Below are 15,600 nucleotides of genomic sequence, written 5' to 3'. Positions count from 1 at the left end.
TCCTCTGCCATAGTAACTATGGTAAGCAAAATAAACAATAATTGTAAACTTTCACCTACTGTAGTCTCTTTGTATGTTGAGAGATGAATTTTACTTCATTGTAATCTAAAATGTTTTTGTGATTCCTGTTTTGCTCTTTTATGGTTTAAGTCCTTCCTATTCCCTGATTGGTTTGGGTTCATATTTAAAGCTAAGAGAAGGCAACTCAGATGTCATTTTACAGACAAGGAAATAGGTTCAGAAAGTTCAAATTACTACCCAAGGTCACCCAGTGTCAGAGCCCAAACTAAGATTTCTTAATTCCTAATTTTGATTGTTTTTCCCAGGGCTTTAGACTGTCTTCCTATGTGGTTAATAACACACGATTGCTGCCTAAGAATACCAATTTCTACTGAGGCATGCTCTCTGTCATTAAGTGCTCCAGCAAACTGTTAATTAAGATTGTTTTGAGCTGTTTACCAATTTAAGTGATGTCAGATACTTCTCTTGGATTCTGTTAGCCTCTTGGGAATGACAGAAAATTCTGTTGATTCTGTTGCCTGTCCTTTGGCCATCTGTTCTAAATCATGATTGTGGCTGCCATTTGGAAATCCATAATCTGATACTGTTACCAGAGTTGTACATTTAAAACACATTAAGCTCTTTGTGGGTTACAGGCCCTTCTTAAGCTCCCCTTAGTTTTTATAGGATATGCACAGAGAAGGCTAAATTTTGAAGCTGAGAGATGTAGACTGAAAGAATGAAGAAGTTCTATCCTTGTTCTCTTCCCCAGCACTGTGGAAGCTGTTTCTGTCGAAGAGGTCAGAAATAGAAGATAAAACCCTTGACGGTGCATCTGCTGATCAAGCACAAAGCAGTCAGGAAGTAGGGGTGAGGGTGTAGGTATTTCCCTGCCATCCTTACGAAGTCCCCCTCAAGCTACATTGGATGTTCACGTAGGAAATGATCAACACTCTTCAGTGTGCACAGGCCTACAGAAGACTTTCAGAGGTATTCTGTTTTTAAATGTTTACTGAAAAAAATTAATTTGGATGTCACACTCTGCACTTTCCAGAGTTAATTCTTAGTACTGTAATGCCCTTAATACCCTTTGTCGTTCAGGCTATTATAATGCTAAGGGTTAAATATTTTTCTGAAATAATGAGTTAACACACAAAAAACACATAGAATAGCACCTGGTCCATAGCAGGGGCTCTGCAAACATTTGCCACTATTATTCACGTGTTGATGTATCCTTCATCGAGTGCCCGGTCCAGGCAATGGAGACACACTAGAGGTGAGGGTCATAGGTCCTGCCCTCGAGGAATTTATAGTAAAGGAAACAGATAGGTAAACTGGTGATAACAGGGATACCTGTGGAAATATGCAGAAGATGTGGTGGGAACAGTTAGGCGGGGCAAACTGATTTCCTGGGCCCCACCCCTCCTGGCATTAGGTGGTCTAGAAATCTGTATTTCCAAAAGCTCCTCAGGCAATTCCAAAGTAGCTCTGGCTGTGTGGGTTGCCTAATCTTTATTAGGCTGGAGGAAAATTCTGGGAAGGCCTTTATGGAGGAGCTGATATTACAGCTGGTATCTGGAAGAATGAAGGATATCCTAGGCTGAGGGAAAATTGCTCAAAGGAAGATATGAAAGAGTCTCTGCCATTTGGATACCTGCTGGTAGATGGGTCTGGTTGGAGTGAGTGTTAGTTGCTCAATTGTGTTTAATCCTTTGTGACCCCATAGACTGTAGCCTGCCAGGCTCCTCTGTCTGTGGAATTCTCCAGGCAAGAATATTGGAGTGGGTAGCCATTTTCTTTTCCAGAGGATTTTCCTGACTTAGGGGTTGAACTCAGGTCTTGGGCACTACAGGCAGATTCTTTACCATCTGAGCCACTAGGAAAGCCCGATTGGAGTGGAGCCCCTGCAGAAAAGGAGTATGTAGGTAGGATGAGCATATATATCATTACTCAAACCAGGACACTTTGGAGAGTGAAAGGAGGTATGATGAATCATTATATGGGGAACAGGAGATGATGTTTAAGCAAGAGCTCTGAAGAGATTCTGAGGGTCCTTCAGAGGAGAACTGTTTTAAGTATCACCTGGGGCAATGGCAGCCATTGAAGATTAAGGCTGACTGGTGACAAGATCAGGTTTACATTTTACAGTTTTCTCAGCAGTCTTGGAAAGTTATTCTAAGTGAAATTTTAAAGAATGGTTCACGTTTCTACAGTTTCTTTGAATATGTCATTTAGTTTTAATCTTTATAAGAATCCTAACGTAATGCTGAAAGTGTTCTTAGTGGTTAAAATCAATATAAGGATGGCAGTCTAAGGAATCCACAGTGTTAATAACTGTGGTCCTAGTATTATTATTTCATATATATATATTTCATTCATTCATCTGCTCGTTATTTATTAAACATCTAAGACTAATCATTTTCTCCTCTAGGTACTGGGGAAGCAGAGTGAATGAGGTCCCTGTCTTTATGGAGCTTACTTTCTAGCAGAAGGATTTCCCTGGTAGCTCAGATGGTAAAGAATCTGCCCACAAAGCAGAAGACCTGAGTTCAATCTGTCCTCAATGCAGAAGACCGAGTTCAGTCCCTGAGTTGGAAAGATCCTCTGGAGAAGGGAATTGCTACTCCAGTATTCTTGCCTGGAGAATTCCATGGACAGAGGAACTTGGCAGGCTTCACAAAGAGTTGGACATGACTGCGTGACTAACACTTTCACACTTTTCCAGCAGAAGAAATAGACAATTAAATAAACATGCAATATAATTTCAGGTGTTGGTAAGTGTTGAGGAAAAATTCAGTCAAGATAAGGGGTTGAGGGCAGGTGGGAAGACTGTGCTTAGTCGCTCAGTCATGTTAGACTCTTTGCAACCCCATGGACTGTAGCCTGCTAGGCTCCTCAGTCCATGGGGATTCTCTAGGCAAGAATACTGGAGTGGGTTGCCATGCCCTCCTCCAGGGGGTCCTCTCAAACCAGGGATTGAACCCAGGTCTCCCGAATTACAGGCAAATTCTTTACCATCTGAGCCACCAGGGTAGGAAGACAGTATTTTAATAAACGCTGATGGAGATACCCTCCTTGAAGGATGGCATTGAATGCAGTGAGGGAATGAGCATCTTAAGTTCAAATGAGGAAACAGAAAGTGCAAAGGCTGTGAAGCAGGCACAAGCTTGGTGACTTAGAGGAACAGAAAGAAGAGCCTCAACCTGTTTTTGCATCCCAACTCCATGAATTCTTCCCTGGTGGCTCAGACAGTAAAGAATCTGCCTGCAATGTAGGAGACCTGGGTTCGATCCCTGGGTAAGGAAGATGCCCTGGAGAAGGGAATGGCTACCCACTCCTGTATTCTTGCTTGGAGAATTCCGTGGACAGTGGAGTCTGGTGGGCTATATAGTCCATGGGGTCACAAAGAAGTGGACAAGACTGAGTGACTAACACTTTCACTTTCATTCCTGATTCTATACTGAGACCTTCAGGGCATCACATGATCTGGCCTTTACCTATCTATCCTTCCTCCTATCTAAGTTATCCAGTTTGGGAGGGAGAGGTGGTCTGCAAGTGGAGTGTCCTTGAGGAGGGTAAGGGACATTAACTTTTCTTTTTTTTTCTTCTTTTAATTTGTTTGGTCGTACAGTTTATGGGATCTTAGTTCCCCAACCATGGGATAGGACCCATGCCCCTGCAGTGAAAGTAAAGAATCTTAACCATTGGACCACTAGGGAAGTCCAACGTCAGCTTTTCTTAACCATACTCTGTATTCGTCTCACTCTGTTATTCTAACAGCACTTTTTCAAGAGAAAGAATTCTACCACCACAATCTACTGCCGGAGTGCTTTACAAATGTCATTTATTTAAGCCTTATACCAGTTCTATGAGATTGGCAGTGTTGCCATTTTGCAGGTAAAGAAACTGACTCAAAGAGGTAAAAGAACATTTCCATAGTTATATTGTATTAAATGGTGATTTCAGGTCTTTTCTCTACAAACTGTCTTTCAATGCCTTGGAGCCATAAGTCATACTAATAGGGTATGCCAATAGTACATTCTACATAAAAGTCAGTAGAATGTACATAAAAGTCAGCTCCTGACAGAAGCTCCAAGGCACAAACTGTGGAACAGTACTTTCTTTTTCCCAGGAGGAAATCTCAAAGGCTATGCTATAAACTTTGTGTGTATATATATATATATAAAACAATACAGTAAAGAAAGCCAGAATTCCAATACTGATGCTGCAATTAATTAGCTCTGTGACCCTGGCATGTCCCTTAGTCCATCTGAGTCAAGTTTCCTGATCTGAAGAATGGGTGTTATAATTTAACTCCAGCTTAGGTACATGTGAAAGTACTTTGAAAAGGAAAATGATGTACACATAAAAGAAATGATTAAGTTCCCAGAAATTTACTGTAAGTATGTATCTATTTGGTTATTAACAAAATTATGGGTTTGATTTCTGAGGTTTGGAATATTAAAACACACACACAAACATGCACAACTGTTGGAGTGATAAATAATTGTAAACTCTCTTAGTTACATGGTATTTTCGCCCTTCAGCCTTTTTCATCCTTGTACTTTAAAGACTATATTGAGAGGATAAGAAGCTGTTTAGGCTACTGCCAAGTAAGATGAACTGTGGGGTGCCTTCTTTTTGGGCACTAGAAAAAGAACAATTATTTCTGGAAACTAAAAAAAGAGACAGAGAAGGAAGGGAAGGAAGACTGCAGGGCAGGTAAGAAAGAGAAATTTCTATTTGTGTATGGCCATTTGACCTTCTGTGGGGCGACTGAGTTTAATTAGCTGGTTGTGACCAAGTGTGGTCTAGCTGTGCTATAGTTGGGGGTAGGCACAAAGTATAAGAACCCAACTCCTTAACACCCTTAAAATCCCAAGGAGCTGTCTACTGAGGCCCGCCTAGCAGAGGAGTCTTTAGCCTCTGTAGGCCCTTGTCCTCCTGGGTTGAACTTGGTACAGGCAATCACTGTTGTTTCTGCAGTCCATGGAAGAAGGCTGACTGAGAGCTTGAAAAGTTCATTTAGGAAGAGTGGATACAGAGCTAGTGTGGAAAGATCAGTTAACCTAGGGGTGGCTGTAGTCTTTCAAAACAGGGTCAGTATGGTATAACCTTCTTCCCTAACTTTTCCATTCATAGTTTTAAACTTTTGTATGGTTTCCTTCCCCAGAAAAGCGTTAAGTGTTACTGAAAGAAAGGAAATGAGAATCAAAGTCTTCAAACATGTGCCTGTCAACAGTAATCTTTTAGAACTGAAAAAAGAAGTTTCTACCTTGAAGAGTTTAAATGGAAGGGAAGGACACTCACTATAATACTACTGTTCAGAAGCTTGAGCAGGAAATTAATTATTGCAGTATTTTTCTTCTTTGATATTTCCCCTTCTACTTTAAGCAGATTCCAAATATCTCTAGTGTTTTCAGATAAGGACTCAAAGTCTTTCCCCTGGGACCTATGGTGGATGAGGGCAGCTGGTAATTTGACCAAGAGCGTGGGCTCTGAAGTTCCATCAGTTCAGTTCAGTCACTCAGTCATATCTGACTCTTTGCAACCCTATGGACTGCACGCCAGGCTTCTTTGTCGATTACCAACTCCCGGAGCTTGCTCAAACTCATGTCTATTGACTTGGTGATGTCATCCAACCATTTGATCCTCTATCATCCCCATTTTCATCCTGTCTTCAATCTTTCCCAGCATCAGGGTCTTCTCTAATGAGTCACTTCGCATCAGGTGGCCAAAGTATTGGAGCTTCAGCTTCAGCATCAATCCTTTCAATGAATATTCAGGACTGATTTCCTTTAAGATTGACCGGTTCCAAGGGACTCTCAAGAATCTTCTCCAACACCACTGCTCAAAAGCATCAATTCTTTGGCACTCAGCTTTCTTTATGGTCGAACTCTCACATCCATACATGACTACTGGAAAAACCACAGCTTTGACTATATGGACCTTTGTCAGCAAAGTAATTTCTCTGCTTTTTAATATGCTGTCTAGTTTGTCATAGCTTTTCTTCCAAGGAGCAAGCGTCTTTTAATTTCATGGCTGCAGTCACCAGCTGCAGTAATTTTGGAGCTCAAGAAAAGAAAGTCTGTCACTGTTTCCACTGAGTACATTTGTGTGGTAGTATGAACATTCTTTGACATTGTCTTTCTTTGAGACTGGAATGAAAACCAATCTTTTCCAGTCCTGTGGCCACTGTTGAGTTATCCAAATTTGTTGGCATGTTGAGCACAACACTTTAACAGCATCATCTTTTAGGATTTGAAATAGTTTAACTGGAATCTCATCACCTCTACTAGCTTTGTTCATAGTGATGCTTCCTAAGGCCCTCTTGACTTCACACTCCGGGATGTCTGGCTCTCAGTGGGTGATCACACTATTGTGGTTATCTGGGTCATGAAGATCTTTTTTGTATAGTTCTTCTGTGTGTTTTTGTCCACTCTTCTTATTAACTTCTACTTCTGTTAGGTCCATACCATTTCTGTTCTTTATTGTGCTCATCTTTGCATGAAATGTTCCCTTGATATCTTCACTTTTCTTGAAGAGATCTCTAATCTTTCACATTCTATTGTCTTCCTCTATTTCTTTGCTTTGATCACTTAGGAAAGCTTTCTTATCTCTCCTTGCTATTCTTTGGAACTCTGCTTTCAGATGGATATATCTTTCCTTTCCTCCTTTGCCTTTAGCTTTTCTTCTTTCCTAAGCTATTTTTAAGGCCTCCTCTGACAATCATTTTGCCTTTTTGTATTTCTTTTTCTTGGGAATGGTTTGGTCATCGCCTCCTGTATAATGTCACGAACCTCCGTCCATAGTTTTTCAGGCACTCTATCATATCTAATCCCTTGAATCTGCTTGTCACTTCCCCTGTATAATTGCAAGGGATTTGATTTAGGTAATATTTGAATGATCTAGTGGTTTTCCCTACTTTCTTCAATTTAAGTCTGAATTTTGCAAAAAGGAGTTCCTGATCTGAGCTACAGTCAGCTCCCGGTCTTGTTTTTGCTGACTGTATAGAGCTTCTCCATCTTTGGCTGCAAAGAATATAATCAATCTGATTTTGGTCTTGACATCTGGTGATGTCCATGTGTATAGTTGTCTCTTGTGTTGTTGGAAGAGGGTGTTTGCTATGAAATTCTATTACCTAGTTTGGATTTAATCTTCTCCCTCCTAGCTCTGTGACCATGGGGAGGTTACTAATTCTCTTTAGTATCCCCATCTAGGACATGAGACTATTCATCCCTATCTATTAATTAAGATCTAATAAGATTTCAATTAAAAAAGATAAAAAATCATTGAGATCTCACATTTAGCGGGTAAGTGTTAATTCATTTTCCTTTCTTCCTTTTTTGGTAAAGCACCCACAATTTTTAATATATCTTTCTAAAGGGCAGCCAGTAGGAAAGTATTTTGTTCTGAGATTTGCATGGCTAAATCTTCAAAGTTTCGCAAATTTTAGGGTCAAAGGCAAAAAACTTTTGAATAATAATTGAAGTTTTGAATAATAATTCATTTGGCTATAAATTGCTTAGCATTTGGGACTACCTCTCTCATATTTTTATATATATGGCTATTCATTCAACATTTGTTATGTGCTAAGAACTGTTTTCCGGTAATTTATATTAATTCTTTCACTTGATTATCACACACCCTGAAATGAAGGGTTTCTGTTTCCATTTTAGAGTGAGAAAACTAAGGCTCAAGCTCTTAAACACTGTACAGCCTCCATGGAACCCGATGCATAGTAAATACTCAATAACTAAGTGATGGTGGAGTGAATAAATTGACCCATTACACTTGTAGAGTTCTTTCAACTTATACATCCTGTTCACATACTGGATCTTGTTTTATTCTTTTTTCAGGCAATCAAATAATTCTTCCCTTCTCTTTTGAACTGGGAGGGACCTTATAGCTTTTAGATATAACTGAAGTGCCTTAAAATACTAATGGAGTATTAGTATTTTACATAGGAAGAACGGTTTTCTAGTTCAGTCATTCTGATTGGAGAACACTTCCAAAGGGAGGAGGAAGAAATTGTCAGGAGCACGCCCAACTCTAAATAGCCCAAATCTACTGCTTACTATTCTCTATTCCTTGCTAAGAGTAGAAAGACAAATGTCAAGACGGAAGATAAAAGTCTGTTTTGATGTTCAAGTCAGCTTCTGTGTCCTTGTGATCTTGTCATAGATCATTTATATTAACTTAACATAATTACTTTAATAGTGATGTATATTATAAATAGACTAATCATCCTGAATGCAAACTGTAGACATTAAACAAATTAAGTGTTTAGCTCAAAGGTTTTTTTTTTTTTCCCCCCTCTGTCTCACTCTCTCTTCTTCTTCTTCTCCTCCTTCTCTGTCTCTTCCTGAACACAGGCAGCCAGAGATTCAGGCCCCAGATTTCTCTCTGCAGAGTGTACTTTACCTTTTGGATGGGACTTTAAAGACTTTAAACAGCTTGAGACTTATAGTTTGCCACAGGAGCATGTAGCAAATTCCTGTTTCTACTTTTTGAACCAGGAGCTGGAGTATAAGAGCCCCGCGCAGGAAGTCGCAGGTGGTGGGAAAGGGGAAACAAGGTCATTTTCAACCATGTACATTGAGGTTGTACCTTTAAAGTCAATTCTAAATTTAATTGAAAGCCGAGGGCAGAGAAGCCAAGATCGGAGCAATGTGGTGATTTATTCTGAAGCCTGTAAGAAGTCATGCGGCTGAATGTAGGATGAGCTGGAGCTTTAATAAAAATGGCACTGGGGAAGCCAGCGGGAAGAGGCACAAGAATGGAACTGGGTTAGATGAAGGATCTCCAGGCCTAAAAGGGAGCAGGGGTCTGAGAGAGCAGTGTTTGCCCAAACTCTGCTGTTTTTACCATGATGGATGCACGTAAGTAATCTGCATCAAAAGGAAAAACCAGGATCAGACAGAAGCCACCAAGACTCTTTAGACAGTGAATTTTGCATGAAATCATTAAGGTGTCCAAACTGCAGAAAGGCTATGGAATGAATGGCAAGGAAACCTCATCTAGTATTTTTCCTAGCTGAAATTTAGCTGAAGAAAAATGACATGTTCTTTTATTAAAACACTACGGGACTTGACAGCAAGGCTCCCACACATTTCTAGGCGTGTTATTGTCTACTAAATGATATTGGACCATTGCTACAGAAAATCCATAACATATTCTCAGAATCAAATCTTCTCTGTTGACAAATGGTTTAGGAACAAAAACAACAACAACAACAAACCCAAACCAAAAACCAACAACAACAAAAAGAACAGGCTTGTCAGCCGATCTTAGAAAGAGAGTTGAACTAGAAATCCTACATAATTCCTGGGTTCTAGTGGGTAGTAGGCTCTCTGATCTGAGGGAGGCACTGGTTGTAGGCACTCCAGTTGTAGGGACTATATGATCTATATCCTTGACTCTAATTTTTCTAGACTCTTTTCTTTAGATCAACTTCATATTTTATTCAACATTGGTATTCATTTTAATCTTACTAAAAACAGTACGTGTTCATTGCAGAAAATTCAGAAAATGTAAAAGAGACTCAAAAAGAAAATAAACATCACTGTAATCTCACTGCCCAGAAATAACCGCTGTTAACATTTTGGTCAATATCACTCTTATTAAGATAACATTCAAAGGACCAGGAAGGTCCTTCCTACTGAGAAATAATTGTCATAATCAGAATTTGGATATGGTAGTGATGGCTCTTTTAAAAATCTTTAGATGAATGGTCACTAACTTTGAGTAAGTCTTTTGCTCCAAGAGCAAAATGTTCTAGCTCTCTGGCTTGTGATATCAAGATTCATGCTATCTCAGAGGAAACTGTGTGCAAGGCTGTCTGGATTCTGTGAATCAGGAGCTTGTGACCACCAACTTTCAATCATCACCAAGTCTCCTGCTGCTGCTGCTGCTAAGTCTCTTCAATCATGTCGGACTCTGTGCGACCCCATAGACGGCAGCCCATCAGGCTCCCCCGTCCCTGGGATTCTCCAGGCAAGAACACTGGAGTGGGTTGCCATTTCCTTCACCAATGAATGAAAGTGAAAACTGAAAGTGAAGTTGCTCAGTTCTGTCCAACTCTTAGCGACCCCATAGACTGCAGTCCACCAGGCTCCTCCATCCATGGGATTTTCCAGGCAAGAGTACTGGAGCGGGGTGCCATTGCCTTCTCCAACCAAGTCTCCTAGAGGGGCTTAATTATTTGTGTGTGTGTGTGTGTGTGTGTGCTTTTTTGGTAATATTTGGATAAGGACAGGTGGCTCAGTGATCAAGAATCTACCCACCAATGCAGGAGATGTGGATTCGATCCCTGGGTCCTGAAGATCCCCTAGAGGAGGAAATGGCAACCCATTCTGTATTCTCGCCTGGAAATTCCATGGACAGAGGAGCCTGGTGGGCTACAGTCTATGGGGTCGCAAAGAGTCTGATATGACTGAGCACACATGCACAGACAAATAACAGAAACCTAAAAATAATTGATATGTTGGGGTACTGAAATTATGAACAACTTTCTTCTAATTGTTTTCCATATTCTTGTTATAATATCTGTGCAACTGGGAATTCCCTGGTGGTCCAGTTGTTAGGACTCCATGTTCTCACTGCAGAGGAGGGCCTGGGTTTGATCCCTGGTTGGGGAAATAAAATCCCACAAGCAGCATGGAGCAGCAAAAAAAAGTTGTGCAGTCAGTGAAAATAGTAAGGAAAAAAGGCAACAGTGGGGAGATGAGAAAGTATGATACCATGTGTGTTTGGAACGCCTTGGACAAGTTACTTAGGCTCACTGAGCCTCAGTTTCCTGTTCTGTAAAATGGGAATAGTAAGACCTACATTGCAGGGCTGCTAAAAAATTAGGAATAATTTTTGTAAAGCAACAAGCATTGAATTGGTCACACAGTAAGTATCCAACCCATGGTGGCATAACAGGGTCGATTTTAAAAAACATTCTCCTTCAGCTCCCACTCTCACATGTGTATGAGCTGAGTCGTTTTACTCATGTCCAACTCTTTGCCACGCCATGGACTGTAGACTGCCAGACTCCTCTGTCCATAAAATTCTCCAGACAAGAATACTGGAGTGAGTTGCTTTGTCCTCCTCTGGAGGATCTTCTGAACCCAGGGATTGAACCCATGTCTCTTCCATTTCTTGCATGGGCAGGCAGGTTCTTTACCACTAGCACTACCTGGGAAGCTCCCTACTCTCACAGTTCATATGTAAAAAATATAAGGAGATGTTGCTTAGAAGTTCCTCGTACATAGCTGTTCCAGTTCTTGGGAAAATTTTCTAACTCAGTCCAGGAGAAAAACCAATACCTTAGTCTTCTAAGGGATTCAGTTTGCTGGTGATTCTGTTCTGAAAAGCCACTTAAACATAGTCAAGACAGTGTTTACCAGCAACAGGGGACTTGACTGTAAACCATCAGCCTAGAGAAAGACAAAAGAAATTCAAGAGTGTGGGCCAGCTCGTGTCAGGAGAAAACAATACACACACAGTCAAAAGATTTCTGTCAGCACATCACGCTTCTGGTTGTTTATTCAAAAACATATCTTGGACACTAATCGTGTATCATCCAGACCCGGGCCATCTCTAGGGATGCAAAGCTGAGGGGCAATGTTCACTGTGATTATTTTCAGTTTTAATTTCCAGGTTGGGAGTGGGAGGTAGATGGGTTTGAATCTCAGTTTAGCAGTCCAAGTGACAACAGCTAGCTTACTGGCTGAGTGATGTTCTGCAAGCTGACCAATCTGCTGAAAATCAGTGTTTACACTGGTATCTCAGATACCCATGCTTTTTAGACAAAAGAATGAGCTGAGAACATGAATTAAAGTGCCTGGGCCAGGCACTTAATAGGTCCTCAGAAAATGATGATAGTGGTTGTTGCTGGTAATGATGAGATGCAGGCTTCATCTTTGAGGCATGCTCAGCACAGCAGCAGGGAAAATGTATGTGAATAAAGTCCTGAATAAAAGTGGGCCTCCCAGCTGGCGCTAGTGGTAAATAACCTGCCTGCTAATGCAGGAGACATAAGAGACACGGGTTAGATCCCTGTGTTGGGAAGATCCCCTGGAGAAGGGAATGGCAACCCATTCCAGTATTCTTGCCTGGAGAATCCCATGGACCGAGCAGCCTGGTGGGTTATAGTCCATGGGGTCACAAGGAGTCAGACCCGACTAAGTGACTAACACTCACAGTGCCTCAGTGTTAGGAAGGTATGTGAGCAATGAAGCCGAGGTGAAGAGGGGGGGCTTCAAAGAGAAACGTGGGATCCTCACCGTGAAAGACGTGTAGAAATTCTCGGAGAGGAAAGCGAAGCAGAGCAGTCCAGGCAGAGAAGCACAAGGCAACCATAAGGGTACACAGTTTGAGACCTGGGCAGGGATGTCATTCCGTGTCTTGAACCTAGTGCTGCCACATGGCTAAGAATGATGGGAGAGTGGGGAGAGGGAGGGCTGAACTGCTCCAGGTGGAAGACCACTCAAAAACCATGGGTCTTAGTGTCTTGAACAAGAGGCAGATTTGATATGGAAGTTGTGCTGGACACCCTTCATCAGCCCCTCTAGAGTCACCCTCCACTCACTTCCATCTGCTCATGACGCAGGGGCTGACAGACTGTGGACCCATCAACTGGCTTCCTTGCCCTCCAGCTTCCAGTAGGCTTCAGCCAAGGAGACATGGGGAAGAAATGAAAGGAAGAAGACTAAGATTGGGTCTTTATTGGAGTATTTATTGCCTTGATGGAAGATCCAGCACCTGTTGGGTGACTTTCTCACAGAGATCCATGTGCCCTTCCTTTCCCGTGATCAAAGCACTGAGGTATGGAAACCATCTCTTACTGTGTATATAGTCCTTTCATGAACTTTCCCTGAATTACCCAATTTGAGCTACCAAATGTTTCCTGCCAGCCCCTTGACTGATACATATCTTGAATAAGTAATACAATCAATGTGTCTGTCGGGGAGGGTTAGAGCAGCGAGCTGATGGCACTAATGCCAAAAGACATGAGATTCCAGAGCATACGATCTGTAAAAAGAACAATGGTTTGTCCGTTTTGTTGGGGTTGCTAGTCTGGAACCACATGGAGACATGGCATCACTTCTTGGAGAGTGTCCTCAGTCTTGCCTCTAAGTGAGCCACTCACAGCAGGCTTGAAGGGTGACACTGTCCAAAGATGTTCCCCATCTCAAATAGATGGACTGACTTCAAAAGGAAAGCCTTGAAATAAGCTGTCTCATGTCAAGATTTTTCTTATTAGGATAGCCAAGGGGATCATAAGTGGGAGTGGTTGTTGGGAATTCTCTGGCAGTCCAGTGGTTAGGACTCCACGTTCTCACTGCTGAGGGTGTGGATTCAGTTGATTGGGGAACTGGGATCCCACAAGCCATGTGTAGTGGTAGAAAAAGGAAAAAATAACGTGGGAGTGGGTAACTGATGTAGCAGACTTATGAAGAGAGCTCCCCCCTCCCCATTTTGATCTGTTTTTCCTTTGTAAAGAATCAACAGAGTTTATATTCCCCACCCCTGCCCCTCACCTTTTCCCAGGTCTGTAGGAACCATCTACTCTTTCTCCACCCACTCCTGCCCATCCGGTCCTCCAGGAAGGATGGGATGCAACCATTTAACTTTTACAGCTCTCCCCAGGGGAGCTGAATTTTGAAACTCAGCTTTAATTATATAATGAAAGCATATGTTTCCTATTGCAAGGATTGTAGACAGCAGTGAGGAGGAGGGAAGAGTTGGGGTGAGAATGTGTGAGGAGAGAGGACTGAGTGACTTCTAGGGAGCAGTAGTTACAGCGGCAAGTAGAAGACCATTCTCAGACCTCCGAGGCGGAGCTGGGAGCATCTCCTTCAATAATCACGAAGTACTGAGAGCTAGGTATGCAGGCCACTGCTGGGCTTGGGGAAATTTGGAGTACATGTATATATCAGTAGAGGAAAGGACTGGGGTGGGGTTTAGAAGAGAAGAGATGAATTCAGGTTGGTGGGACCTAGAGACAGTATATGAGTTGAATCTCAAGATAGGCAGATGTGGAAGTAGCAGGGAATTTCTGGGTACTTCTTCCCCATCTTTGCCACCTCCCTTGCCCTGGCCCCTCCAAGCACTGAACCAGCTCAATATATGTAGAGAAAAACTTCAAATATTTGATAATATAATATACTCAGAATATGCTTCAGGGTGTATGGTCTAAGACAAATCGTATTTTGCATAGGCTAACTTCGTCACCTTAGTCACACCAGCAGTAGATAAATACGTGCTTCTAATTATAGAATTAACACACAAATACTTTTTTTAAATTCGGTTGAGCCAGGTCTTTAGTTGCAACATGTGGGATCTAGTTTCCTGACCAGGGATCAAGCCTGAGGCCCCTGCGTTAGGGAATGTAGTCTTAGCCACTGGACTACCAGGGAAGTCCCCACACATACTTTTTTTTAATCATAAAAAAGTCCAAGCATTACAGACGTTCCCTTTGAAATCACCACATTCAAACCCATATTTACTTCTAGAAATATATTGTTCTGTGTGTGGGTCTGTGGTTGCATAATGGTATCATACTGTGTGTTCATTCTATACCTTGCATTTGTCACTCAATATATCCTGGAGCTCGTTGTGAGGTATTTCACAGAGAGCTACCCTCATTCTTTTTAAATCCTGCCTAGCATTTGTTTATTTCTAGATACAGTTTTGAAAACACTTTTCATAACTCTTTTTTTTTCTTTCATAACTCTCTTGTAAACTTTCCTTGTGGTAAAAAAATATACCCCAGAAATATTCAGGACCCTCCCCAAGAAAGTCTATTGCCATAGGAGGACTGGAAAGGGAGTTGGAGAAATGATTTTCAATCAATATCCCAGGTGATTTTATTACTTGGCAAATCTGGAAACATTATTATGGTTTATTTTTCTGTTTCCCTATCAAAGGCTATTTAAGTAACTTGAATTTTTTGTATTACAATACTGCAAGGCACAGTCTTCCTAGTGAGGCTGATACTGAGAAATGCAATTGTTGGGTCAGGCAGTATGTGCATTTTAATATTATATGAGATACTGCCAAATTGCCTCATAATGTGGCTGTAGCAATGTACAGTCCCCTCACTATCTCAATATGTCTTCTTGTATCAAAAAAAAAAATGAATTACATCCAATCTGTCTTCATGTCTTAATATCAAATTTTACCAGAACTCATCATCATAACCCATCTCTCTCAATATGTTTCATACTATTCTAGAAAGAGAACTGAAGCTCACTCAGATACTCAAGCCAGAAATCTGACTCCTCTCACTTCTCACTCCCTAGCACTAATTGGTCATAAAGCTTATCAATTTTACCAGTTTAATATCTGTACATTCCTGCATGTCTATCATTACTACTTCATTCTTACTACCTAATTCATTTTTGTCTTGTTTTTTTCCATCTTAGACAATGACACAGACCCCTCATCCATCTTCTGGCTTTTCTTTCCACACCCCACCCCCTAAAATTTATATATATTAACCTATCAGCTTACTGATTACAACTCTTCAATGGCTACCAGTTGCCATGAAAACCAACTCCAGACTTAAGATTTTACAAAGATTTTGAAATCAACCACTTTTTGCCCATT

General features: G+C 41.3%; 1 long non-coding RNA gene across 2 annotated transcripts in view; it reads left to right on the top strand.

Moving 5' to 3' along the window:
- Nucleotides 1-492: 492 nt before the first annotated feature.
- Nucleotides 493-15,600, top strand: part of LOC133246589 (uncharacterized) — a 93,220-nt gene continuing 78,112 nt past the window's right edge. Inside the window, exon 1 of one of the 2 annotated variants that reach the window (XR_009736083.1) lies at nt 493-990. This is a non-coding gene — a long non-coding RNA (uncharacterized LOC133246589). Of the gene's footprint in view, nt 991-9,690; nt 12,814-15,600 lie in introns of those variants that run through there. The other variant, XR_009736085.1, reaches the window with a different exon arrangement.

The sequence above is a fragment of the Bos javanicus genome, chromosome 1 (genome assembly GCF_032452875.1).
Source record: "Bos javanicus breed banteng chromosome 1, ARS-OSU_banteng_1.0, whole genome shotgun sequence".
NCBI classification, from domain to species: domain Eukaryota; kingdom Metazoa; phylum Chordata; class Mammalia; order Artiodactyla; family Bovidae; genus Bos; species Bos javanicus.
Note: the sequence above shows the minus strand (reverse complement) of the source record. Positions and strands in the feature narration are given on the sequence as shown.